Source organism: Scyliorhinus canicula, chromosome 6, assembly GCF_902713615.1.
Source record: "Scyliorhinus canicula chromosome 6, sScyCan1.1, whole genome shotgun sequence".
In the NCBI taxonomy this organism is placed as follows: Eukaryota; Metazoa; Chordata; class Chondrichthyes; order Carcharhiniformes; family Scyliorhinidae; genus Scyliorhinus; species Scyliorhinus canicula.
The window spans coordinates 21,858,986-21,866,532 of record NC_052151.1 but is presented as its reverse complement, the minus strand read 5'-3'; positions in this window follow the sequence as shown (position 1 = coordinate 21,866,532).

The window sequence follows — 7,547 nt, the reverse complement described above, 5'->3', positions numbered from 1 at the left end:
AGGAGAGAGAAGAAAGGAGAAAAGAAAGAATAGCCCTAGCAGAACAAAAAGAAAGAGAAAGGGAGATACAGATCAGGGAAAAAGATAAAGAGAGAGAGTCGGAACTTCAGAAAATGGCCATGACACATGACAGTCAGTTAAAATTGGCTGGCGTAAAGGGAAATGTACAGTTGGATGATAGTGATGAGGATGGTGAGAAAGAGCATCAAAGTCGAAGGCATGGTGGGGATCTATTTAAATATGTCCAAGCATTTCCAAGGTTTGACGAGAAGGAAGTGGAAGCCTTTTTCATTTCATCTGAGAAGGTAGCTAAACAAATGAAATGGACACAGGACATGTGGGTGTTACTAATTCAAACAAAGCTGGTAGGTAGAGCTTGTGAAGTGTTTGCATCACTACCGGAAGAGGCATCTGGAACATATGAGGAGGTGAAGAAATCCATCTTAAGTGCATATGAGCTAGTGCCTGAAGCTTACAGACAAAGGTTTAGAAATTTAAGGAAAGAATTTGGTCAAACATACATGGAGTTTGAAAGGCTCAAACAGAGTAATTTTGATAGGTGGTTAAGGGCTTTGAAAATAGACCAAATGTATGAAGCTCTCAGAGAAATTATACTTTTGGAGGAGTTTAAAAATTCAATTCCTGATGTAGTGAGAACTCATGTAGGAGAACAGAGGGTTAAAACTGTGAGATTAGCAGCAGAAATGGCAGATGATTATGAATTAGTTCATAAGTCAAAGATTGGTTTCTGACATCAGTTTCAGCCGGTGAGGGATAGAAACTGGGGACATGAGAAATACTCAAGTGGTAAAGGTAAAGGTGATCTGATGGGAGACAATAAAGAGAGTGTACCTCAGATTAAAAAAGAAATCCAGGAGGGTGGAAAAGAAATGAAAAGGTTCAAATGTTTTCACTGTAATAAACTAGGCCACGTAAAGTCACAGTTTTGGTGGTTGAAGAAAAACACTGGAAAGGCCAATGTGGTAAAACAGGATAAGACAGTGGGATTTGTTAGAGTGGTAAAGGAAAGACCAAGGGAAGCGAAGGCAATGCAAACGATTGTACAGCCTGTTAAAGAAAATAATTGTTAAGAAGGTGCCAGATGTCTTTAAAGAATTTACTTGTGTGGGTAAAGTTTACTCATGTGTATCAGGAGGAACAGGTAAAGAAGTCACAATTTTAAGACATACAGGGGTTAGTCAATCTTTAATGGTAAGAGATGAGGAATTATGTAGTTTGGGAAGAATGTTGCCAGAAAAGATGGTGATGGTGAATTCAGGGTGAGAGGAGTCGCGTTTCATTATATAAGGTAAGGTTGGAAAGTCCAGTGAAGGGTAGTGAAGTGGTAGTAGGAGTTATCGATAAATTATCTTGTCCAGGAATACAGTTTATCTTGGGTAATGATATAGCTGGATCGCAGGTGGGAGTGATGCCTATTGTGGTTAATAAGCCAGTGGAAAATCAGACAACTGAAGTGTTGAAGGACGAATATCCTGGGATTTTTCTGGATTGTGTAGTAACAAGGTCACAAAGTCACAGATTAAGCCAAGAGGAATCAAAGAGTGAAGATGAAGTGCAATTATCAGAAACAATTTTTGATCAGATGGTTGAAAAAGAATAAGAACAGGTGGAGGATGAGGCGGATATTTTTAGTTCAGAAATTTGGCGGAGTTACAACAGAAAGATGGAGAAATAAAACGGATTTAACAGAAAGCGCATACGGAAGAGGAATCTGAGTGTATACCAGAGCGTTATTACCGTAAAAGTGATGTCTTGATGTGAAAATGGAGACCTGTACATATGCAGGCGGATGAAAAGTGGGCAAAAGTTCATCAAGTAGTATTGCCGGTAGGGTATAGAAAGGAGATGTTGCAAGTTGAAGTACATGAGGTACCAGTGGGAGGTCATTTGGGAATAAGGAAAATTCAAGCTAAAATCCAGAAACATTTTTATTGGCCTGGACTACATAAAGATGTAGTTAAATTTTGTCAATCATGTCACACATGTCAAGTGATAGGGAAACCTCAAGCAGTGATAAAACCAGCGCCCTTAATACCCATTCCAGCATTTGAGGAACCTTTTACGAGGGTCCTAATTGATTGTGTAGGACCGCTTCCTAAAACCAAAAGTGGGAATCAATATCTTTTGACTATAATGGATGTGTCTACTAGGTTTCCAGAGGCCATTCCAGTACGTAATATTACAGCTAAAAAGATTGTAGAGGAGTTACTTAAATTCTTTACTAGATATGGAGTACCCACAGAAATATAATCGGATCAAGGATCAAATTTTACCTCAAAGTTATTCAAAGAAGTTATGGATAGCTTAGGAATAAAACAATTTAAATCAACTGCGTACCATCCAGAATCGCAGGGAGCGTTAGACAGGTGGCATCAGACATTACAGACAATGTTGAGGGCTTATTGTCAAGATTATCCAGAGGATTGGGGTAAAGGAATTCCATTCGTACTGTTTGCAATTAGGGATGCACCTAATGAGTCTACCAAATTTAGTCCTTTTGACTAATTTTTGGTCACGAGGTAAGAGGACCACTTAAAATTGGTCAAAGAAAAATTGGTGGGTGAGAAATCGGAAATTACACTATTGGATTACGTGTCAAATTTTAGGGAACGATTAACTAGATCAGGTGAATTGGCTAGACAACATTTGAAAGTTGCACAAAATGTGATGAAACGGGTAGCGGACAAGAAATCCACTGTTCATAGTTTTGCAAGTGGAGATTTTTAGTGTTGTTACCAGTGGTAGGGAAGCCTTTAAAAGCAAGGTTTTGCGGACCGTATCAGATTGAAAGGAAATTAAGTGAGGTAAATTATGTGGTTAAAAACATCAGATAGAAGGAAGACTCACCGAGTGTGTCATGGGAATATGCTTAAAAGGTACTTTGAAAGGGAAGGAGAGAAAAATGAGGTTTTAATAATTCTAACTCAAAGTGACAAACCAAATCCAGATGACTGTGAATTTGACATACCTCAAATTAAATTGGAAAATGAGGATGTTCTTAAAAATTGGGATGAATTGTTAAGTTACCTTCCAGAGGAAAAACGAACTGACCTGAAAGAGTTATTGATATCACATGGGCAAGTTTGTAGAGATAAATTGGGAAGTACTAAAATGGCTATGCATGATGTAGATGTGGGTAATGCTGTTCCGATCAAACAACATCCATATAGACTTAACCCTTTAAAATTGGCACAGGTTAACAAAGAGATTGAGAGTATGCTTAAAAATGGCATAATTGAAGTGGGTTGAAGCCAATGGAGCTCACCCATAGTGATGGTACCTAAACCAGATGGTACCCAACGGTTGTGTGTGGACTATTGAAAGGTGAATGCAGTTACAAGGACGGACTCTTACCCTATCCCACGTTTGAAGGATTGCATTGAGAAAGTTGGACAATCTGCTTTTATTTCCAACTTCCGGACATGGAGAGAACATTTAAAACATCGTATGGCGTTCTTCGATTGACTTCAGGATGCGGGTTTGGTGATGAACCTAGCCGAAAGTGAATTTGGAGAAGCCAGAATCACTTTCCTTGAGGAGTTTCCGATACCCTCAAGACAAAGGGAAATAATGCGATCTCTTAGCATGAATGAATTTGATCGAACCTTTGTGCAAAAGATTTGTAGCATGGTTGCTCCACTGATGGAATTGCTGAAGAAACGTAAAAAGTTTCAATGGACAGGGGACTTTCAACAGGCATTTGACCGCCTGAAAGCTGTGATAACCAATGCTCCTGTATTGGAGAATTGCAAGGGGGCTCTGTGGTCAGATTAAACTAAAGTATCTGATTCTGAAGAGAAATGCCGAGGAGTAGAGGAATAGATGGATCGTGCAGAGACTTTCTTGTTCATAGAGACTGCCAATCGAGAAGGTTTTCGGTTGGAGGAAGAAGAACGGGAAAAATTGACTATATTATTTTGCCTGTTTGCGAGTGTTGTTTTTTTAAACGAAAACGTATATTTACTGTGTGCATTTCTTAGTGGATGGTGCAAAAATGAAAAATGAAACCATCTTCAAGTTGATGGTTTATTTTTTTTCTTGGGGGGAAGTGTCATGTGAGAGTACCTTTAAGAAATGGATGTTTAAGCAATGTACCTTTAAGAAAATAGTGATGTCAGAAAGTGGGTGGAGCTGAGCTCACTTCGGCTTTTTGGGAATTTTAGTTTCAGTTTGAAGAAAGTTTGGCTGTGGCTGTGATCTGCATTGCTGGTGATCTCTGCCATGAAGGACTATGTCTTAATCCTTTGGTGAAATCGGAATTGTAAAAAGGTCTCAGTATTGAATATAAGTCTAATATACTTCTGTTTGATGTATTTGTTAAGTCTTTTGGATGTATAAAGGAACAATTTGCAGGATTGGGTAGTGTATTATTTTCGGGGTTATCTTTGAAGTAAGGGGTGTTAAGAGATCCAATGTTTATTTAAAAGGTTAATTTGAGTTCATGGAATAAACATTGTTTTGTTTTAAAAACCACGTGTCCATAATTGTAATACTATACCTGGGGAACAAGCCATGTGCTTCAAAAGCAACAATCCACTAAAGGTGGGTGTTGGTTGAACTCCATTATACATTTTGGGGTTCTGAAAACACTTCTCCCATAACAGACCACAGTAGTTGATCTCCAGTAGCACTTCCCCCAAGGTCGGAGAGGAATTACAAATTTGTGTCAGAGCCCCTGCACTCTCCTCCCTCGCTTCCCACAGCATTCTAGGGCACAATTCATCTGGACTTGGATATTTGTCCACTTTCAAGTCTGTCAATACCTCCAATACCTTGTCACACCCTATGAAAATTTGCTCAAGAACCTTAAATCTATCTCCCCGAGTTCTATATCTACCTCCTCACTCTCTTGGGTGAAGACAGATATGAAATATTCGTTCAACATCCTACCTATGCCCTCTGGCTCCATCCACAGATACCCCCCTTGGTCCTTAATGAGTCCTACTCTTCCTATGATTATACCCTTCATTGATATACTTGTAGAATATCTTGGGATTTTCGCTACTTTTATCAGCCAGAGCTTTCTCATATCCCCTCTTTGCTCTCCTAATTACTTTCTCAAACTCCATCCTGCACTTTCTGTACTCCACTAATGTCTTGTTGATTTGATCCCGTTGTACTTGCTAAAAGCCTCTCTTTTCCTTCTCATCGTATCCTGAACGTCTCTGGTCATCCATGGTCCTCTGGGATTGTTACTCCTTCCTATTATCCGAGAGGAAACATGGTGGGCCGGTACTCTCCCCACTTTCTTTTTAACACCCTCACTGCGCTCCTGTAAATTTCCCCACAAATAACTCTTTCCAATCTGCCTTAGCCAAATCCTGCCTTACTTTACTAAAATCTGTTCTCCCCAAATCCAAACCTTTTTTTTGCAACTTGTCCATTTCTTTGTCCATAACAAATTTACACTGTACTATATTGTGGTGCTATCACCAAAATGCTCCCCCACCAACACATCAACCACAGAATTAGGTACAGCACTACACTGTCCTTGTTGGACCCTCTACATATTGAGCTAAAGGGGCTCCTGTATATATTTTAAGAAATCCACTCTATCTAAGCCCTTAACACAGTGCTATCCCAATTAATGTTGGAAAAGTTGAAATCACCTAATATAATTATCCTATTATTATGTTTACACGCCTCTGCCAATTGCGTACATATTTGCTCCTCAATTTCTCGCTATCTAGGGTCTGTAATAAATAGCGAGCAATGTGCCTGTCCCTTTTTTATTCCTGAGCTCTACCCACAAAGCTTTATTTGATGTCCCCTTCGAGATATTGTCTCTCCTTACCCCAATAACTGACTCTTTAACTAATAATGCAATGCTTCCTCCTCTTTTGCCCTCTCCCCTGTCTCTCCTGAAAATTATGTATCCTGGGATGTTCAACTGCCAATCCAGCCCCTTCCTCAACTACATCTCCTTGATGGCTACTATATCACAATTCCACATGTCAATCCTCACCCTTAATTCATCCGTCTTACCCGTAATACTCTTGGCATTAAAGTAGCGGCCATCCAGCCTTGTCTTACTCCCTTGAAACTTACTATCGCTGAATTCCCTCTGACTTGATTTTGCTTTTCTGTGTTATGCTGTGTCCCTAATCTGCTAATAGTCTGCATCCCTCCTTCTCCAAATTAGTTTAAACTTCTCCCAGCAGCACTTGTAAACCCACCTACAAGACCCTCTCTTGTAGGAGATGGTCATTGCCTGGCATTTGTGTGGCAGGAATGTAACTTGCCACTTTTCAGCCCAAGTTTGGATATTGCCCAGGTCTTGCTGCATTTGTACTTGGACTGCTTCAGTACCGAGGAGTCGGGAATGATGTTGAACATTGTGCAGTCATCCGCGAACATCCCCACTTCTGACCTTATAATGGAAGGGAGGCCACCCTTGATTATTTGGAAGTCATGGTTTATGCCATCGTTTTACTATGGGACAGATAGTATAGTGGTCTTGTAATGGACTTGTAATTCAGACACCCAGGATAATGCTCTGGGTTCCAGGGTTCAAATCCTAACAGGCAGATGGTGAAATTTGAATCTCAAATTCTTGAAACCATTGCAAATTGTTGTACAAACCCTTCTGGTTTCATGAATGCTCTTTAGGGAAGGAAATCTGCCATCCTTACCTGGTCTGGCCTAGATGTAATTCCAGAACCAATGCCCTCTGAAATTGGTTCACGGATGATTTGGGATGGGTGATAAATGCTGGCCTATTCAGCGACACCCACAGCCAATGAACAGAAAAAAAAGTCAGCCCCAGGTCTACAGCAGTCTCATGAGGCAACTGCTCTACTTGGAACTTGGCCATGACAGGACACTCCCAGGAGGACAGTGAAAATGCTTTAGGGTGTTCTCAAAGGATCCCTGAAGAGGTATCATACCCTGCCCAAACATGTGAGTCCATGGCAGACCACCCAAAATGGAGAGCATTCATTCGTCAAAACAATGAGCACATCAAGAAACTTCTTGGGAACATGCAGAGGTCAAGTCAACATAGAACATAGAACAGTACAGCACAGAACAGGCCCTTCGGCCCTCGATGTTGTGCCGAGCAATGATCACCCTACTCAAACCCACATATCCACCCTATACCCGTAACCCAACAACCCCCCCTTAACCTTACTTTTTAGGACACTACGGGCAATTTATCATGGCCAATCCACCTAACCCGCACATCTTTGGACTGTGGGAGGAAACCGGAGCACCCGGAGGAAACCCACGCACACACGGGGAGGACGTGCAGACTCCGCACAGACAGTGACCCAGCCGGGAATCGAACCTGGGACCCTAGAGCTGTGAAGCATTTATGCTAACCACCATGCTACCGTGCTGCCCCGGGGGCTGAATTTTACAATTTTTTGCACCACCAGGATCTCCCAGTCCCACCAAGGGATCTTCCAGTCCCACCTCTGTCACGGGTTCCCTGAAGGCACGGCTTGTGAGCAACGCAAGTGGCCATTGACTTCAGCGGGGCAGGCCAATGTCGAGCCACCTCAAAAAGCAGCCGCAGCAAGCAGAGG